Raw genomic sequence first — 18,466 nt, forward strand, 5'->3', positions numbered from 1 at the left:
ACAGCAGCCCACCAGGCTCCTCTGTCCATGGGATTCTCCAGGCAAGAACTCTGGAGTAGGTTGCCATTTCCTCCTCCAATGCATGAAAGTGAAAAGTCAAAGTCAAGTCGCTCAGTCGTGTCTGACTCTTAGTGACCTCATGGACTGCAGCCCACCAGGCTCCTCCGTCCATGGGATTTTCCAGGCAAGAGTACTGGAGTGGGGTGCCATTGCCTTCTCCATACCCTAAAGACAGTCACTATTATATCCCTTATATGTATGAGTGTATGAGAAGCCTGAGTTCTAACTCTTCTAAAGATATTATCTATAAGTCTGACATAGAAAAAAAGTTTTTATCCAAAATTTACTACTTTGTTTTCTAAAAGACCTCATTTACTTCTAATTCACATGAAAGACCAATAAATATGAGTTAAGGAGACTTAACAGAAAGAAAAGCAGCAAGATTTTTAAATTTATTATAAAAGCACAATTGATATAGCACGGATTTCATTCATGCATTCACTCAGTAGAATATATACAATTCCCTACTTTATGCCAGGCATTGGGTACAAGAGGACAAATAATCCCTGCCTTCATGAGCCTTTTGTTCTACTGATATTCTTATCAGTAGCACCATAATCGATTTCCCCTCTAGTGGAAAGGAACTTTCCCATCCTAGTACATATAAAAGGATTTTAAAGATGGCTCTCTGTACTGCTGGTGTGACTAACTAGAGTAGTTTGGCAGAAAATCACCTCCAAGATCAGTTCTGTGTCTTCTCTCATCCTCTTCACATAAGTCTATTTACTAACACAGCTTCAAAATGTGTCACATCCGAAGCTCGCACTTGAAAGGAAACACATGAAAGCCTGGGGAAATCCAGCAGAGGAAGACGGATCAAATCAAGGACATGCACACTGCAGAGGACAGGATCAAGCCAGCGGGTCCAGCTCATCTCACACATTTTCATGTCTCCAGAGGCTGTTGATCAGAGTCCTGCTTCGATGATGTCTGTGCTTCTGGGGAATACCACGATTAAATCATTTTTCACTTCTCCTATTTTCTTCTCTATCAGCCTGTATATCTGTTCTAAAGCTACAAGACCGCATTTGTCAAAGAGATAAGCAACACAGTTGTTCAGAGGGAGAATGAGATTTCTTTTAAGAATAAAAAGTGAATTGAAGAAAATTATTGTCTTTTTTCAAAAGAAAGAACAGATGAAGAGCGCCTATAATCAGATCATTATTGGATCATATATACACATCCTCATGATGGGGAGGAAGAAATTTAAGTTAGTTTTCTGCTGATCTAGCAATAATTTTTTATTTCAATACATTAGTTAATCTTTTGACATATGAACAGCCTAAGTGTGTGCCTACAAGCTTAATTTTGAATTCTTCTGAACTTCTCAAAAGACTTGTTTTCTCCACAACTTAGCTATACTAGAAGCAAAAGGAGATGTCTGCACGTCAAAGCAAGGTACGGGTCATATACGTCATGAGTCATGAAAGTTTGCTTCATTTGTTTCAAAGACTCATTTACATAAATGTTACAGCCACTTAGATGCTACTTAAGAAACTTGTAATGAAAGTTAAACCAGCAGTTAGACTTGACAGTTGACCACTAATGTACCATGCCTCTAAAACTACCGTTTTAAGTGAACATTTTCTTAATTTCACAAAGATGTGAGGAAGAATGTGGCTTTCAGAAGTCACATTTTACTTCCCAGCCCATGAGAAGTTAATACACATGATGAAAACATTTTCTGTTCCAACTCTCTTCCTTAAGAGTACTTTGCACAGTCTTAAGGGAAAGTGAAAGTGAAGTCGCTCAGTCATGTCCAGCTCTTAGCGACCTCATGGACTGCAGCCTACAAGGCTCCTCCGTCCATGGACTTTTCCAGGCAAGAGTACTGGAGTGGGTTGCCATTGCCTTCTCCGAATTAGATGCAAGGTCATGGCAAATAACAAAAGTATTTACACACTGAACACAAAATAAATATAAAACCTTTGTTCCTGCTAAATAAGTCCAGTCAGATCTGCTCAGAATAGAGTTATAGACTGCTTTTATTTCTCAGTGATAAATAATTTGATGAGCCCTCTAACATATTATGATAAGCAACAAATTGTCCAAGATTTTAAAATTTCATTCCAACGCTTTAAATACTAACTTGAAAAAAAGCTTTTCATTCATCATTCTTTCCCCTAAAAATTTCTAGTCTCTGCTTTATTTGGCTTCCATGGTGGCTCAGCAGTAAAGAATCTGCCTGCAATGCAGGAGACATACGAGACATGGGTTCAACTCCTGGGTCGGGAAGATCCCCTGGAGGAGGGCATGATAACCTATTCCAGTATTCTTGCCTGGAGAATCCCAAGGACGGAGAAGCCTGGTGAGCTACAGTCCATAGGGTGGCAAAGAGTCTGACATGACTGAAGCGACTGAGCACACATTGCTTTTTCTTCCCAGTATCTTTTACTGTAGTAAAGTTTCTATACTTCCTTCAGGAAAAAACAAAACAAAACAAAACAACAACAACAACAACAACAAAAAAACCATTATTTGGAATGCATTAGGATTAATTTAAACACCAAAAGAATATCATTTGGCAAGGAGACATGGCTTAATTTCATATTTTCCTATACCTCAGCAGTGTTCACTCAACCAGCTTACAATTATCCACAATCATGGAGGCTACAGAATGCATGGACCTGGAAATCCATGTGTAAATCCCAAACCTTATTTTATCCAACACATTCAGTCTTCTTATAATCTAACCTTCCACTGGAGAACTTGGTAATTTGCTCAACTGGCTAAACTTTCACCTCATCTCACTTCTGGCAGAAAATGGACAAAAGTAAGTAGGGGCCAGGGTGTAAGCCAGAACTAGGAGTCGTAGCAAAGTGAACTGAGGCACAGAATTCAGCAATTAAGTAAACGTGCCAGGAGTTCTGAACGCTGTAAGACCTAAAGGGATAGAACAAGAGAAGGATAGGATGTGATTCCATCCATGGCTAGAAGTCCACAGGAAGTGTCTTATCTCAGGCCCCGATAACCTGTGATGTCAGTCCAGGGCTGCAGTCTCAGATCATAAGTACACAGGATAAAGTACATCTGTGGTTAAGGAACAGAACAAGAAACAGGGAGAGGGACCAGGGAAGCATCTGCAGTCCCAAAACCTGAAGTTAAGTATTGCCCAGCAAGGTCTGCCTGAATCCTGCCTGGGGGAAAAGACAAAAACAGGAGGGCCACACATTCAGAATCTTCAAAACAAACACCAATGAATTTTTACTGCCTTTTAAGCAGGAGCAGGTTGGGTGAAACTAAGATCATGCCATCTGGTCCCATCACTTCATGGCAAACAGATGGGGAAACAATGGAAACAGTGACAGGCTTCATTTTGGGGGCTCCAAAATCACTGCAGATGGTGACCGCAGCCATGAAATTAAAAGACGCTTGCTCCTTGGAAGAAAAGTTATGACAAACCTAGATAGCATATTCAAAAGCAGAGACAGTATTTTGCCAACAAAGGTCCATCTAGTCAGAGTTATGGTTTTTACAGTGGTCATGTATGGTTGTTGAGAGTTGGACTATGAAGAAAGCTCAACACCAAAGTACTGACACTTTCGAACTGTGGTATTGGAGAAGACACTTGAGAGTCTCTTGGACAGCAAGGAGATCCAACCTGTCAATCCTAAAGGAAACCAGTCCTGAATATTCATTAGAAGGACTGATGCTGAAGCTGAAACTCCAATACTTTGGCCACCTGATGCGAAGAGCTGAGTCACTGGAAAAGACCCTGATGTTGGGAAAGAATGAAGACAGGAGGATAAAGGGACAACAGAGGATGAGATGGTTGGATGGTATCACCGATTCAATGGACATGAGTTTGAGTAAACTCTGGGAGTTGGTGATGGACAGGGAAGCCTGGCATGCTGCAGTCCATGGGGTTGCAAAGAGGTGGACGTGACTGAGCCACTGAACTAAACTGACTGAGGTTGGGTCTGTTCTATCTTCCCTTCCATCTGGGCCCTTGCTACTTTCAGAAAAGTTTCCCTTTGAGTCCCAAAGATACAGAGAGGGGGAATGTTCTAGGTCTGGACTCTTGGTACTCCAGACTCATTCCTGTCCAAACCATAGGTATATCCTCACATGGGGATCATTCCCATGGTCTGAGTTCCAGAACTGTGTCTTCTGTGATCTATTCCAGACACAGTGACAAGCAAACAGTAATTATGGTTACAATCTGTCTCCTAAAAGTAACTGAGGTCCTTACCATTTTTAAAACACTTTTAAAAAATCACATATGATAAATGAAAAACATGTGTCAGTAATAAAAGATTTAGGGTAATGAAACAAGCAGGTCTCATCCGAAACTATGACAAATGAATTGTAAGCTGTGTTTGAGCTCCCTGAGAGTGAAGCCAAAGGGGGAAATACATTAGGAGGAGATTCCCATAGGTTAACTAAGTACTTTTGTAACATGCCAATTTTTCCTCCGATTGAGGCATGATTTAACCATGAGCTCAATAAATAAAAAGACTGACTCCAAGTTATGTTGAATACAAAAAAGAAGTAAGTAAACAAAATTAATTATGTAACTAAAAGCAGAGGAATCAAGTCTAACAAGTAAACTGGGTGGTGAGGCATATGCTATTAGTCCACTCTGTGAAAGTGAAAGTCACTCGGTCGTATCCAGCTCTTTGGGACCCCATGGACTGTAGCCTACCAGGCTCCTCAGTCCATGGAATTTCCCAGGCAAGAGTACTGGAGTGGCTTGCCATTTCCTTCTCCAGGGGGTCTTGCCCACCCAGGGACTGAACCCAGGGCTCACGCATTGCAGGCAGATGCTTTACTGTCTGAGCCACCAGGGAAGCTGGTGTCCACTCTGCAGTTAGTTGTTAATTTTTGAGAACTCACGTGGGGAACCTCCACTAAAGAAGATGTCACACAGGCTTCTTCAGGTACAGGTAGAGACAGGAGCCAGATAGAAAGCTAAGGACGCTTCTGATAATCACAGCAAAGTTTTAAAAGGAGCAGGAAAGATAAAATCCTACATTTAAAACATTAGCAAATGCCATGTATCCAGTAGTATTTCAAGGATCACAGAAAGTAAATTCCATATCACAAGGCTTTTAATTTTGAGGCAGTTTAAAGATATTCACATAGTGACAAATATTACCTTTGCTCTCAGGAGGTAAAAAAATCAGCACACAGGCTGTGCTCAGAATATTAGAAGATCTATGAGTAGCTCTGAATGCAGATATATTTGGATCTATTCATTAACTTTGAATTTTAATACCCAACCAGAAGAGTTGGATGGCTTCCAAGAGTTGCAATGAGAAGCATGACAACGAAAATGCAGTATGCTTTACAGGGAGGAGTATTTCTTCCTTCAGATACATTCTTAAATCAGCATTTGTTCACTGTAACAAGTATTTCTGTATCAAGGGGAATATTTTTTACTTCCATTTTTTCAACAAGATAAATATTGGCCCAGAAATACTAATAACCTCATTCAAATGGTATTTGATCAGTTAATTTCAATTTTAAGAGTAACTGTCCAACTCAAAATAATTATATATATATATATATATCTTCATTGAAATCATCTGATGAAAAGTTAAAACACATATAAATGCATATATAAATATATATATTTATAGTATACACACACACACACACACACACACACAAAATGGGCTTTGCTGATGGCTCAGATGATAAAGAATCTGCCTGCAATGCAGGAGACCTGGGTTCAATCCCTGGATCAGGAATATCTCTTAGAGAAGGGAATGGCTACCCACTCCAGTATTCTTACCTGGAGAATTCCATGGACAGAAAAGTCAGGGTGTCAAAGACTCAGACATGACTGAGTGACTAAGGCTTTCACTTTTCATATCTAGTCTCTCCTACTTAGCCTGCCTAAAACTGAGTATCTGATGGGCCTTCCAAATCAGCTCCCCATCAACTTTCCATACCACTGTCAAATGCAGGAACATTCTTCCAGTTGTTCTAACCAAAATTTAGAGTTGTCTTCTCCTCTCCTCTGTCTCTCACACCCCATATTCGATCTATCAGCAAATCTTCCATCTGTACCTTTAAATCATGTACAGATTCCCATTTGGTCCTCACTGTGTGTGTGTGAGTCACTCAGTCATGGCCAACTCTTTGCGACCCAATGGACTGCAGCCCACCAGGTTTCTCTGTCCATGAGATTTTCCAGACAAAGATACTGGAGTGGGTTTCCATTTCCTTCTCCAGGGGATCTTCCCAACCCAGGGATCGAACCCGGGTCTCCTGCACTGCAGGCCGATTCTTTACCAACTGAGCTACAAGGGAAGCCCCATTGTAAGTTGGTTCTCGGTAACTTCCTTATTATCACCAGGGTCCAGGCCAGTGGACCTGCTGCTGCTGCGGCTGCTGCTGCTAAGTCGCTTCAGTCGTGTCCGACTCTGTGCGACCCCATAAACAGCAGCCCACCAGGCTCCACTGTCCCTGGGATTCTCCAGGCAAGAACACTGGAGTGGGTTGCCATTTCCTTCTCCAATGCATGAAAGTGAAAAGTGAAAGTGAAGTCGCTCAGTCGTGTCTGACTCTTAGCGACCCCATGGACTGCAGCCTACCAGGCTCCTCTATCCGTGGGGTTTTCCAGGCAAGAGTATTGGAGTGGGGTGCCATCGCCTTCTCCAAGTGGACTTAAGTCATCTCTAAACTCTTATTTTCCAATTGTTCCTGTAGTCCACTTTTAACATGGCAACCAAAGAGATTCTGATAAAACATAAGTCAGATTCTATCACTCCTGTGCTCAAAATCCTCCAGCAGCTTCCCACCCAACTCAGCATGCAGACCAGCCTTCACCGTGATCTGTCTGACCCATTACCTCCCTGCTCCATCTCCCTCCCACTGCTCTCCTCTCATAGCTCCATTCCATCCCCTCTGGCCTCTTTGATGTTATTCCCATTGGTAACAAGCTATTTCTTATCCTCCCATTTCCAGGGTTCAAGCATGCCCTTGGCACCCTTCTCACCTCAAGGTATTTGCACTTGTTCTTTCTACCTGGAGTACACCAGCCACAGACAGACTTTTGCAGACACAGTCCCTCTCCAGCTTCTGGCCTTCACTCAGATGCCACATACTCAGTGAACCCTTCCCCACCCAGTCTTCTTAAATTCATTCTCCCAGGCATCTCTAGTCCCTTGCCTGATTTTTTTTTCCCCCTCTAAATTCATTGACGAATAAAAGATTATATTGCATGTTGACTTTTTTCTTGATTTTCCCATAGTAGAATATAAGCTCCATGAAGGCAGAATTTTTTTTTTTTTTTTGGTTGATTCTCTACTTCCTATTCGGAGAAGGCAATGGCACTCCACTCCAGGACTTTTGCCTGGAAAATCCCATGGATGAAGGAGCCTGGTGGGCTGCAGTCCATAGGGTCGCTGCGAGTCGGACACGACTGAGCGACTTCACTTTCACTTTTCACTTTCATGCATTGGAGAAGGAAATGGCAACCCACTCCAGTGTTCTTGCCTGGAGAATCCCAGGGACGGGGAGCCTGGTGGGCTGCAGTCTATGGGGTCACACAGAGTCAGACACGACTCTAAGTTGCTAAGCAACTTAGCAGCAGCAGCTACTTCCTATTCAGTGATTAGAAAATCCCCTTTCAGCTAATAAATATTTTTTGGATGAATGAGTTGTTTTATCAACCTTTGAGTGTACTCAAGGCTGCACAAGCAGCACTGTACAGTGGAAATTAACATGATATTTGGATCCAGATGATATGGCTTTAAGTCTCTAAATTTGACTATAGCCTTGGACAAATTATCTCAACTCTGAGCTTCAAGTTTCTAACCTATAAAATAGAAATTAAAAAAAAAATCTTTTCTCAAGCAGATACTATAAGAATTAAACTGAAACGTTGTCATCACATTTGACCACATGTACCTGAAGTGAAAGTGTTAGTTGCTCAGCAGTGTCTGACTCTTTGAGACTCGATGAACTATAGCCTGCCAGGCTTTTCTGTCCATGGAATTCTCCAGGCAACAATGCTGGAGAGGGTAGCCATTCCCTTCTCCAGGGGCTATTTCTGAGTCAGGGATCAAAACTGGGTCTCCCACACTGCAGGCAGATTCTTTACCAACTGAACCACCAGGGAAGCCCTTTACTTGTACAAATTTACAGAAGTCATACACCATTCTGTTAGACAAACCTCCACACATCCTTATTTTTGTCTATGTTCCTGCCTTTCCACTTCACAAAGGTGTCACCTGTCTGATCCATGGAGGCATTTGAGCTTGATCCCTGAGAAATGTTCAATAGAGATTAGTTTCCTAAAGTGAACAATGAGGTGAAAGTTCCTTGGAAACCAAGGTAAGTTTTGCAAAGGATCAATTTGTTTTCATACACAGAGAAAGCTTTGAAGCATTCATCAGAACTTAATAAGTTCTATGAAAAAGGAAAAGAAGGAAAAAAGACAGGATTGATGAAGTGGCAGCTACCTCACCATAGTCCACCTACAGACAAGAGAAATCAAGAACAACAAGAAATAATGTACTGTTGCAGAATGATGGCTTCAGGATGTGGACAGGAGATCGTGAGTCAGCCTGAAACCTGTCACCAAAAAGCATTAGTGGTCACAAAGAAAATGCAAACAATAACACATAATAACCAGCAGGGGAAAAAGAAAAACCTCTCGTTGAACAACCAAGATAGTCAATTAGGGACTGAAATAATTTGAAAGTTTTCCTTTTGTGGGTTTAAAATGAGTTTGAAAGAGGGAGTTACACTATCTTTTATCCCCAAACTATGTGTAGGCATAAAATATCTGGCTTTATTTTCTTGACGGGTTTTATTGGTTTGTCCAACCAAGTGACAATCTCTAGCCATCGGGGAACGCTGCTGTGAATACTTTCTATTTGCAGGTTTGTTTTTGTAGCCAGTGGGAGGTTATTTTTCCCCCTTCTAATCCCCTAAGATGCATTTTATTCTCCTGGCAACCCTTCTCTTCATTTCTCACAAAAGGACATTGAAATTACTGTACATTTATGATTTTAAAAAAAAAATCACTATATTGCTCATCTTTTTATGTATGAAACTTCAAGCAGAACAAATCTCAAAACTAACAGTGTCCAGTTTTCACTTTAAATAGACCATAAAGGTCAGCTTGTTGTAAGCTAAAAGTGATTATTTCGTTAAGATGACTAAACATGGAATTAGCTGTCATGCAACTTCAAAGAAGCAAACGAGAGCGTTCACAAATGTGGCCCTGCCGTCAGATGACAGCCTTGCTCCTAAACGAAACAGGTAGTTATACTACATTAGAGCAGCCACACTGACTACCTCCCCGGCTGATACCCATACGGAGGAAGGAAACAGAGGCATTAAAAACAGCTGTCTTAATACAACACCAGAGAAGCCAAAAGCAAGGTGCACTCTAAAGGGTATAACTATCTATACTCAAGGTTTCAACAGAGAAAAGAGAAACAGAAATGATGTTTTTTTCCTCAAACAAAAGGAAAAGAAAGTAGGGAAATTTCAACTTGAGAAGAAATTCAATACAATGTCATATGTTGAATTTGACAGTATTCACATGCTGTCAATCTTTCTAGTGAAATAGCAAGTGATTGCTGTATAGCTGGAACTTCACAAAAAGTGTCTTTAACTCTTAAAACAGTGCTGTAGGACGTATATGTTTCAGATAAACTGAGACTCGGAATATTTAAGTAACTTGTCTAAGGTCACAAGCAGGTAACAGGCAGAGCCAGGATTTCCATTCAAGTCCACCTAAAGCCATGGCCAACCTTACTGTTCAGTCTCGCAGCCCAAGCACTCCCCTTCCACAAACAACCTATTTTTGTTGGTAAAGTTTAGGTCTCACTTATACCTGTGAACCTCAGACCCAAATGCAACATCACCCAAATGCAGCATACACATTTGCAGTCCCAGGCTGGGAAACTCTCAAATATAACCCTAATAAAATTGATGATGAGAAGAAACCACACCCCAAATGCCACTGAATCTTCCATTTTAATTTAAAAAAACTAATCTAAAGCCTCATTCAGTGTTGACAAACTGCAAAGCAATGCAGCTCTCCATTAGAAAATACTCAAAGTTCCACAGAAATAAGTTTTCCAGCAGGAAGAAAATGGCACATTTGGAGACAGGCCAAAAGAGCAGAGTCAATAAATATTATTTTTTTTGTTCCTAGAAAGTACTGTTACAGGGTATAATGATCGGGCATAATGTAACACTATTGTAAGATAAGAGTAATACACCCAGGTTGAAATATGTGAAATAAAAGCTTTGTTCTATCCAATCTGGATGTTGCTTTTAGACTCAAATTTTGTTCCCTCATGCAACAGAAAATAGGCTAGGGACTACTGAGTGACACCAATCTTTATGACAGATAGTACATGTAGACACAAAGTGTAAACATTCTTTTTATTGGAAGGATTGTATTTATGTCCAAGATTAATTTAAAACTTAAGAAAATTTTCTCAGTCTCTAGAGAATACAGCCTTTATCTGTAAAGAGATTGCAGAGAACTGACTACGAAAAGACAAAATCAGAAGTATTACTTTAATAGTCTTGTGTATTAAGTAGCTCAGTCATATCTGACTCTACAATCCCATGGACTGTAGCCAACCAGGCTCTTCTATCCATGGAATTCTCCAAACAAGAATACTGGAGTGGGTTGCCATGCCCTCCTCCAGGGGATCTTCCCAACTCAAGGATCAAACCCAGGTCTCTTGTATTACAGGCAGATTCTTTACCATTTGAGCTACCAGGGAAATCCCTTAATTGTTTTAACCTTTAATTGCTTTATCTGGTCTAGTTATAGCATTCATTATAGTCTTTTTCAATTATATATGTACAAGTTATACTTGAACATACACTCTCACTACCAAGTTACCTAAGGAAGTAGTTTTATTTGTCTTTGTCTTTCAAGCTTCGGCAGCTCTCTGATGGCCCTGTCTTTCCAGTCAAATCACAGAGCTGAAAATAGGAAAATGGACACTGTCCTCTTTTTCAATTGCTCTTCTATATTTCAGGCTTTCAAAGTTAGCTCAAAAATGATTTACGACATAGACATGCATTATCACTGCTGTATAAATCAGGTATCATCATTTATTTTACAAGAAAAATAAAAAATGGGTTAAGGAAGAAAGGGTAGATAAAGATCAAAGTTACACCTTAGCCTACCCACAGCTAAGAGGCTCAAAGCTCAGCTCACTCATGCAAGGTCACCTTCCACCCAGAGGTCAACAATGAACGGACTGAAATCCTCTCCTGAGACAGTGATGCACTCTACTCCAGGTCTGCTGCCTCCATCATCAATCAGGGCATCAGTTCAAGAATCAAACCCAGCTCTTCCAGATTTCCTCAGCTCTGTTGAAAGGCATCAAAGAAAAGCCCAAATAACAACCCTTCCCTAACCTCTAACACTCAGTCTCATGGCCACTAACTTTCTTGAATTCACCAGGATCAATCTTATGATGCCATTTATCCGTACTGACATTAGTTGACACCAGCATCCTCAGATTCTCAAATCCTTTCTCATTTTCCGTGCTCTGGGAAGAGGCTCTAACATGATCCATGTTCTTCATTTCCTGCTCCACCTCCCTACCCCAAACAAGTATCTTCAAAACCTGACCCTGTTCCTTCTAGAATTAAAGTCCACCATCAGCAAAAGTCTCCATGCTCTAAATTCTCTTAGCATTCCCTTCATTTTCTGGGCTGCATCTAGCAGAAGCCTGACTTTCCCTAAGTACTCTGCTTCCCACACATGAGCTGGGCTTAGGGGTGGTGGATTGTTCTGCTTGCTTCTCTCCTCACCATTTCATTCTTCCACCCACCTCCCTGAATCTTGAGCTTATCACAGACATCCCATCATGAGACAAATCTCACATCATCAGACTGCGAATCTTACAAAAACCTGCTTCCAAATCTGGCCTCTGGCTGGCATCTGAGAATGTGAATTTTAGGAGAGTTCCTGCCATTCCCTGATAAGAATGGCTTACTTAGCCTCTAGTGCTTGTGCAAACAATATGGTTTATTCTGAACACCTGCTTTCCTTCTGGAACTCTGCAGTTTTAATATGTGCCAGGCAGATGATGCTCCAAAGACCAGCCCCCAATAAAACTCTGGGCAACGAGTCTCTAATGAGCTTGTTTAATTGACAGTGCTTCACATGTGTTGTCAAAAGTGGTTGCTGAAGAAATGGAGCATGTCCTGTGACTCCACTGGGAAAGTACTCTTGGAAGTAGGCACCTGGTTTCCTAAGGACTTTGCCTTGTATATCTTTGCCCTTTGCTGATTTTGGTTCATATCCTTTCACTGTAACAAATCATACTGGTGAACCCAATTATATACTGAGCCCTGTCAGGCTTCCTAGAGAATCGTGGATCTAACAGTGGTCTTGGATACCTTCTACTCTTTCCTTAAGCATCCAACATCTCCTCCCCACTCTCACTGTAAGCTTGTGATCCTGCTTCCTAATTCTTCGATAAAATTCAGCTATCAGTCAACAGGATTATAACTGAGCTCTACTTTCACATCTGCTCACATACCAGCGCCTGTATCTCCATCCCTTGTCTGTTCCTCCTTCCTTCCTGTTACTATAGATAAATTCCATATTCATATTTAAACCAATCCCTTGAACAGGATATACCCAATATCCTGCAATAAACCATAATGGGAAGACATGAAAAACATGAATATATGTATCACTGAATCAGTGTTCTATATGCCAGAAACTAACACAGCATCACAAGTCAACTATACTTCAGTTTAAATATTTTTAAATATTAAAAATAAAAAATAAAACCAACCCTTTGACTTTGCATCTTCAAACCTGCTGAGGCACATTGATTAACTGATTGTTCTTCTATTTCCTGCTTTAAATAACCCCTCTCATTGAATCTTTGTCAACAACATGTACATAAGCCGTTATTTCTTTGAAGTTTTATCTTGGGTCCCTTCCCCCAACTAGCTTCCTATCTACCTTTTTTTACCCCTTGTTGCAGCAGAATACTTTAAAAAGGGTTGTCTGCATTTGTTTCATACTCTTCTTCTCCCTGGAGTCTGGTTCCCCATCACTAAAGAGAACCTTCTCCTACCAAGGTTACCAACCTTATTGTTAAATATAATGATCAATTCTTAGTCCACCTCATATTTGCCTTTGACAACATTCGAAATTGTCAGTCACTTCTGCCTCATAGATATACTTTTCTTCACATAGTTTTAGAATAAAATTTCTTAGTTTTTCTCCTACCTCAACAAATCGTTGTTCTCAGTACCCTTAGCTGATTTCTTCTATTTTTCCAGACCTTTAATGAGCAACAGCAGTACTCTCACTTCACTCTCTCCTCTAGTTATTTTTTTTTCATGTGTGTGTCAATGATTCCCAAACTTAGATATCTAATGCTGCCTCTCTTCTGAAATCCCAATTCATATTTCCAGATGCTTGCTTGACATTTCTAGTTAATTATCAGCCTCTCAAACTACCAAACTGAACACCTATTCTTTCTTTTCCAAACTGCTCTATCCAGTCTTCACCATCTCAAAGTGATAAATTCTCTTTCCAGTTGCTCAAGCTAAAAACCTTAAAATAAATTTTGACCTCTCTCTTTTGTTTTCCAAACCAGCAGAAACTCTTACTGGCCTTACCTCCAAAATACATGTAGAATCTGATGGAGTTTAACCACCTTCTCTCAATGCCCCTGGTCAGGCCACCATCATCTCTTATCTATTAATAGATTCCTGCTCTAGGCTTTCTACCAGATTTCACTACCTTCACATATTTCCCCTGTTGTTGTCCATACAGCAGCAGGAGGGGTCCTTTTTAAAATGAAGTGGACATGTTACACCTTAGTTCAAAACCCTGTATTGGTTTCCTAATCCCCTTGGGGTAAAGGCCAAAATACTGTGACAAATTCCTCATTAACTGCCTCAAAGCTACCAGTGTGTTACTATTTAGAAATATATCTTTTGACAGCCCTTGATTTAGTGAAAGGATTCTTTCATATACAGGGTCTTTTTTCCCCACTTATTACTTTCCTAAGTTTTTCTTCCTTGCAGAAACTACCTCTCTGCCTTTCTTCTTAGTTTTCTTCATTTCCTATTCAACCTCGTGGTGAAAGTTTCCCTCACATACTAAGTATATATGAAGGTCATATACTAAGATCCAGGAAGCTTTCCAAATAAATTTGTAGGTAGAAAGGGATTACTGCAATGATGATTGTCAGAACACAGGAAGAAAACGTAGTAGTGGATGGGAAATAAATTTACATTTTTATAGCAAAAAATTTTTCTTATGGCAAAACTCCAAAAGAGAATTATTATAATGGGGCTCATGGAGAGTTATTATATACAGGAAAAATAATCTTAGAATTCTACAGGGAGAAAGAAGATTTTATATATTTCAAGTTTCTAAATTTTAATTCAAATTTTGGTCTTTGGGGAAAGGGATGAGAAGAAAAGGGAGGGAGGGAGACAAGATGGAGGAGGAAGTGGGGATAGAGGGTGAGGAGGGAGGGGGAAGATGGAAAGAGTGAAACCCTACTCAGATGTCAGGGCTCCATCAGTTATCTGTTAAGGGATTTTACCAGCTTGGGGTACATCATTTCAAGTCTCAGAGACTTGGCGGGATTTTTGTGTTTTTGTTTTTGGTGAGTAAAATGTCAATACCATGTCTTACACCATATAGAAAAATTAACTCAAATGAATCAATGACCTATATGTGAGTGAATCAAAACCTCAGTAACATACAACTTCATTCTCAGAAGGAAAAAGGAAAAAAGAAAAGAACACAAAGCTGAAGAGGAAGCTGAAAAGCACTGGACAAGATTGTGGAGAAATTGGAAGCCTTGTGCCTTGTGCACTGCTGATGGGAAAATAAAATAGTACAACCACTGTGAAAAACATTACGGGTTCTTCAAAATCTAAACACAGAGTTACCACAGGATTGAGCAATTGCAAATTTGGGCATGCAACCAAAAGAATTGAAAGCAGTGTCTCAAACTGTTATTTGCATACGCATGTCCATAGCAGCATTATACACAATGACCAAAAGGCGGAAGCATTCCAAATGTCCATCTACAGCTGAATGGATAAACAAAATGTGGTATATACAGACAATGAATGCTTAGTTGCTCAGTTGATTCTGACTCTTTGCGACCCCATGGACTGTAGCCCACCAGGATCCTCTGTTCATGGGCATTCTCCAGGCAATAATATTGCAGTCGGTTGCCATGCACTCCTCCAGGGGATCTTCCGAACCTGGGGATCTTCTGAACTCAGTGATCAAACCCAGATTTCCTGCATTGCAGGCAGATTCTTTACCGTCTGAGCCACAGGGGAAGCCCATATAAGAACAATAGAAGTTCTTTAAGAAGAAGAAGATTTTGACACATGCCACAACGTGGATGAAACTTGATGCTTCTCTGGTGGGTCAGATGGTAAAGAATCTTCCAGGAGTGCAGGAGACCTGGGTTTGATTCCTGGGTCAGGAAGATCCCCTGGAGAAGGGAATGGCAACCCACTCCAATATGATTGTCTGGAGAATCCCATGGACAGAGGAACCTGGCAGGCTACAGTCCATGGGATCACAAAGAGTCAGACATGAATGAGTGACTAACACTTTCATAACATGGAAGAACCTTGAAGACTTAATGCTATGTGAAAAAAGTCAGTCACAAAAGGACCAGTGTGTGACTCTTCTTACATGTGATATCTAGGGTAGTCAAATTAGTATGAACAGAGTAAACTGATGATGCCAGGGGCTTTAGGGAATGGAGAATGAGTTATGTTTAATGGAGTTTCAGTTTGGAAAGATGAAAAATTTCTGAAAATGAATAGTGGCTTGCACAACAATGTGAATATACTTGATGTCACTATTCTGTATTTTCTTAGATTCTCTTTTTATCTATTTGGCATCCATTCATCACAGGGCTAATAATATTAACTGTGTTTCCTTATTTTCTCTATTGGGGGATTTCCAGGTGGCACCAAAATGATTGCACAAAAGAATCCACCTGCCAATGCAGGAGACACAAGTGATACCAGGTTCAATCCCTGGGTCAGGAAGAGGTACTGGAGTAGGAAATGGCAACTCACTCTAGTACTCTTGCCTGGAAATTTTCATGAACAAAGGAGACCGGCAGGCTATAGTCCACAATGTCACAGAGTCGGACATGACTGAGCACATACTCATGATAATCTGGTATTTGTGGAGAAACCTCCCAGGGCTGGCCAGTTCTTAAAGATAACTTAAGGGCTCAGCAGAGCACATCTTTTACTTGCAAACTAACCAGTCCAGAGTCACCCCTCCTCTAGGTGGCCCAGATATTCCAGAATATTCTTCTCTGCCTTAATCATCCTGAAGTGAGGCACCAGTCAGCAAGGAACCATCCCCACAGCCCAGAGCCCTTAGAAATCAATCCAACTAGCCAATCCTGGCTGTGGCTCCCTTTGCTCGGCAAAGCAATAAACCATGCTGTTTTCCTACTTCACCCAAAACTCTTGTCTCTGAGATGCAACTCGGCACTACTGTAGAGTGATTGATCGAGCTTTCAGCATCATTAGCAACATAAATTGATTAATTTTCATTATATACTTTTAGGCTTATTTATGGAGAAGGAAATAGCAACCCACTTCAGTGTTCTTACCTGGAGAATCCCATGGACAGAGAAGCCTGGTAGGTTGCAGTCCATGGGGTCGCACAGAGTCGGACACGACTGAAACGACTTAGCAGCAGCAGCAGGCTTATTTAAAATAAAATAACAACTGTAAGTTTTAATGTTTGACTTAAACTATCTTGTCCATATTTTTACATCATATTTCCAAGGTACCAAAGGCATGTATTACTCTTTTAACACACAAAGAACCTAGGATTTAGTGATTTTTTTTTCCATTTTATAATTTTACAGAATTTATGTCTTCTGAGTCCATGAATCTTTTTATTCATCATTCAATTTTCACTTAAGTCAAATGATTCTTCACATGTTTTAGCTTCTACACTTGAAACTAAATTCACAGATATGATTTGTTTTCCAGGATAAAATGTACAATATTAGTCTTATATGAGGTAAAGATTTACATGAATACTCATACTAACTTCAGTGAAAAATCTCAGTGGCAGAACTTCTAGTAAAACCTAATGACAGATACTAAAAAACAAAAATGAAACAGAACACAATACTTGTCCCTTTCTTTTTTATAATAAATGCCAATTTTTAAAGGACTGGGGACTTACAAAAGAAATACCATCTGTTTTATGGCTGATCATTTACCAACGAACACATGTATACCTGTGGTGGATTCATTTTGATATTTGGCAAAACTAATACAATTATGTAAAGTTTAAAAATAAAATAAAATTAAAAAAAAAGAAACTCTAACTGAAAATCTTATATTTAATATACCATTAAGTAAAACTTTATGGTTTTAATTACAAATACAAAATCTTCCATATTTAATTATTTATGGATGCTCATTTACTGTGGGTAAACTTTAGTTCCATAAACTCACTTAGGCTTACCTATAAAGGTCACATTTTTTGTAACTAGAATACAAAAGAATAAACTAATCTGATTTGTCTAATTTGTTTCCTTGCACTGTCGATGTGAACCAAGCTTTGTGCCTTGAAAATACTGATTTATGGTATTATTTCTTCTCTTATTTACTAGAGAACTTCAAAAGGCAAATAAACTGCCTCATTTGTGTCAGCCAATGGTGTTTAATGAAAACAAACACACCTTCCCATGTTCACAATTGTTTAGCAGAGGAAACAGAGCTTTTCTCTTAACAGATTCTACCTTTCGAGCTATTTGAATACAGCTTTATTGATTTCAAACTACTTTACTCCTCTAGAGGAGTATCTGACCTTTATTACCTTCCAGAAGAAAAATCACAGAGCTAATAATGCGTAGGCAAGCAATTGACAGACTCTTGACAATACGGAAGAGAAACAAACAGGGAGGAGTGTCTGAGGGCAGGGACCCATCTAAGCTTAAAGTGCTAAAAATAAGCCAGTGCCAACAAAAGAGTAATTGCACCATATTTCTTTATACTCAATGACACTTGATACATGGGAAGTTGAAGTAGCAGGCTGGCACATTTCAAACTACCTTGAAGGTCAGCTTGGGTACCTGCTACACTTTAGCCTTTCTAAACTATTGGAGAAGACCCTGATGCTGGGAAAGATTGAGGGCAAGAAGAGAAGAGGGCAACAAAGGATGGGAGGTTGGATGGCATCACTGACTCAATGGACATGAGTTTGAGCAAACTCCAGGAGATAGAGTGGGACAGGGAAGCCAGGCATACTGCAGTCCACGGGGCCACAAAGAGTCAGACACAACTTAGCAACTGGCCAACAACAAACTACCAGGTAATAGCAACATTTCCCTCCCCTTGCCACAGTTTTGGGCATGGTCAAATGACAGTCCAAAAGCTAAGAATCTTATTCATCACTACCATAGTCACCCGATAA

The 18,466-nt window shown here is 40.2% G+C and overlaps 1 long non-coding RNA gene across 1 annotated transcript; it reads right to left on the reverse strand.

Moving 5' to 3' along the window:
* Window positions 1-439: 439 nt before the first annotated feature.
* LOC123334970 lies at window positions 440-16,715 on the reverse strand. Its single transcript, XR_006553141.2, has 2 exons — window positions 16,644-16,715; window positions 440-998 (listed from the first exon to the last, which is right to left on the reverse strand). It is a non-coding gene; the product is annotated as an uncharacterized LOC123334970 (long non-coding RNA).
* Between the last annotated feature and the right edge of the window lie 1,751 nt (window positions 16,716-18,466).

This window comes from Bubalus bubalis, chromosome 9, assembly GCF_019923935.1.
Source record: "Bubalus bubalis isolate 160015118507 breed Murrah chromosome 9, NDDB_SH_1, whole genome shotgun sequence".
NCBI lineage: Eukaryota > Metazoa > Chordata > Mammalia > Artiodactyla > Bovidae > Bubalus > Bubalus bubalis.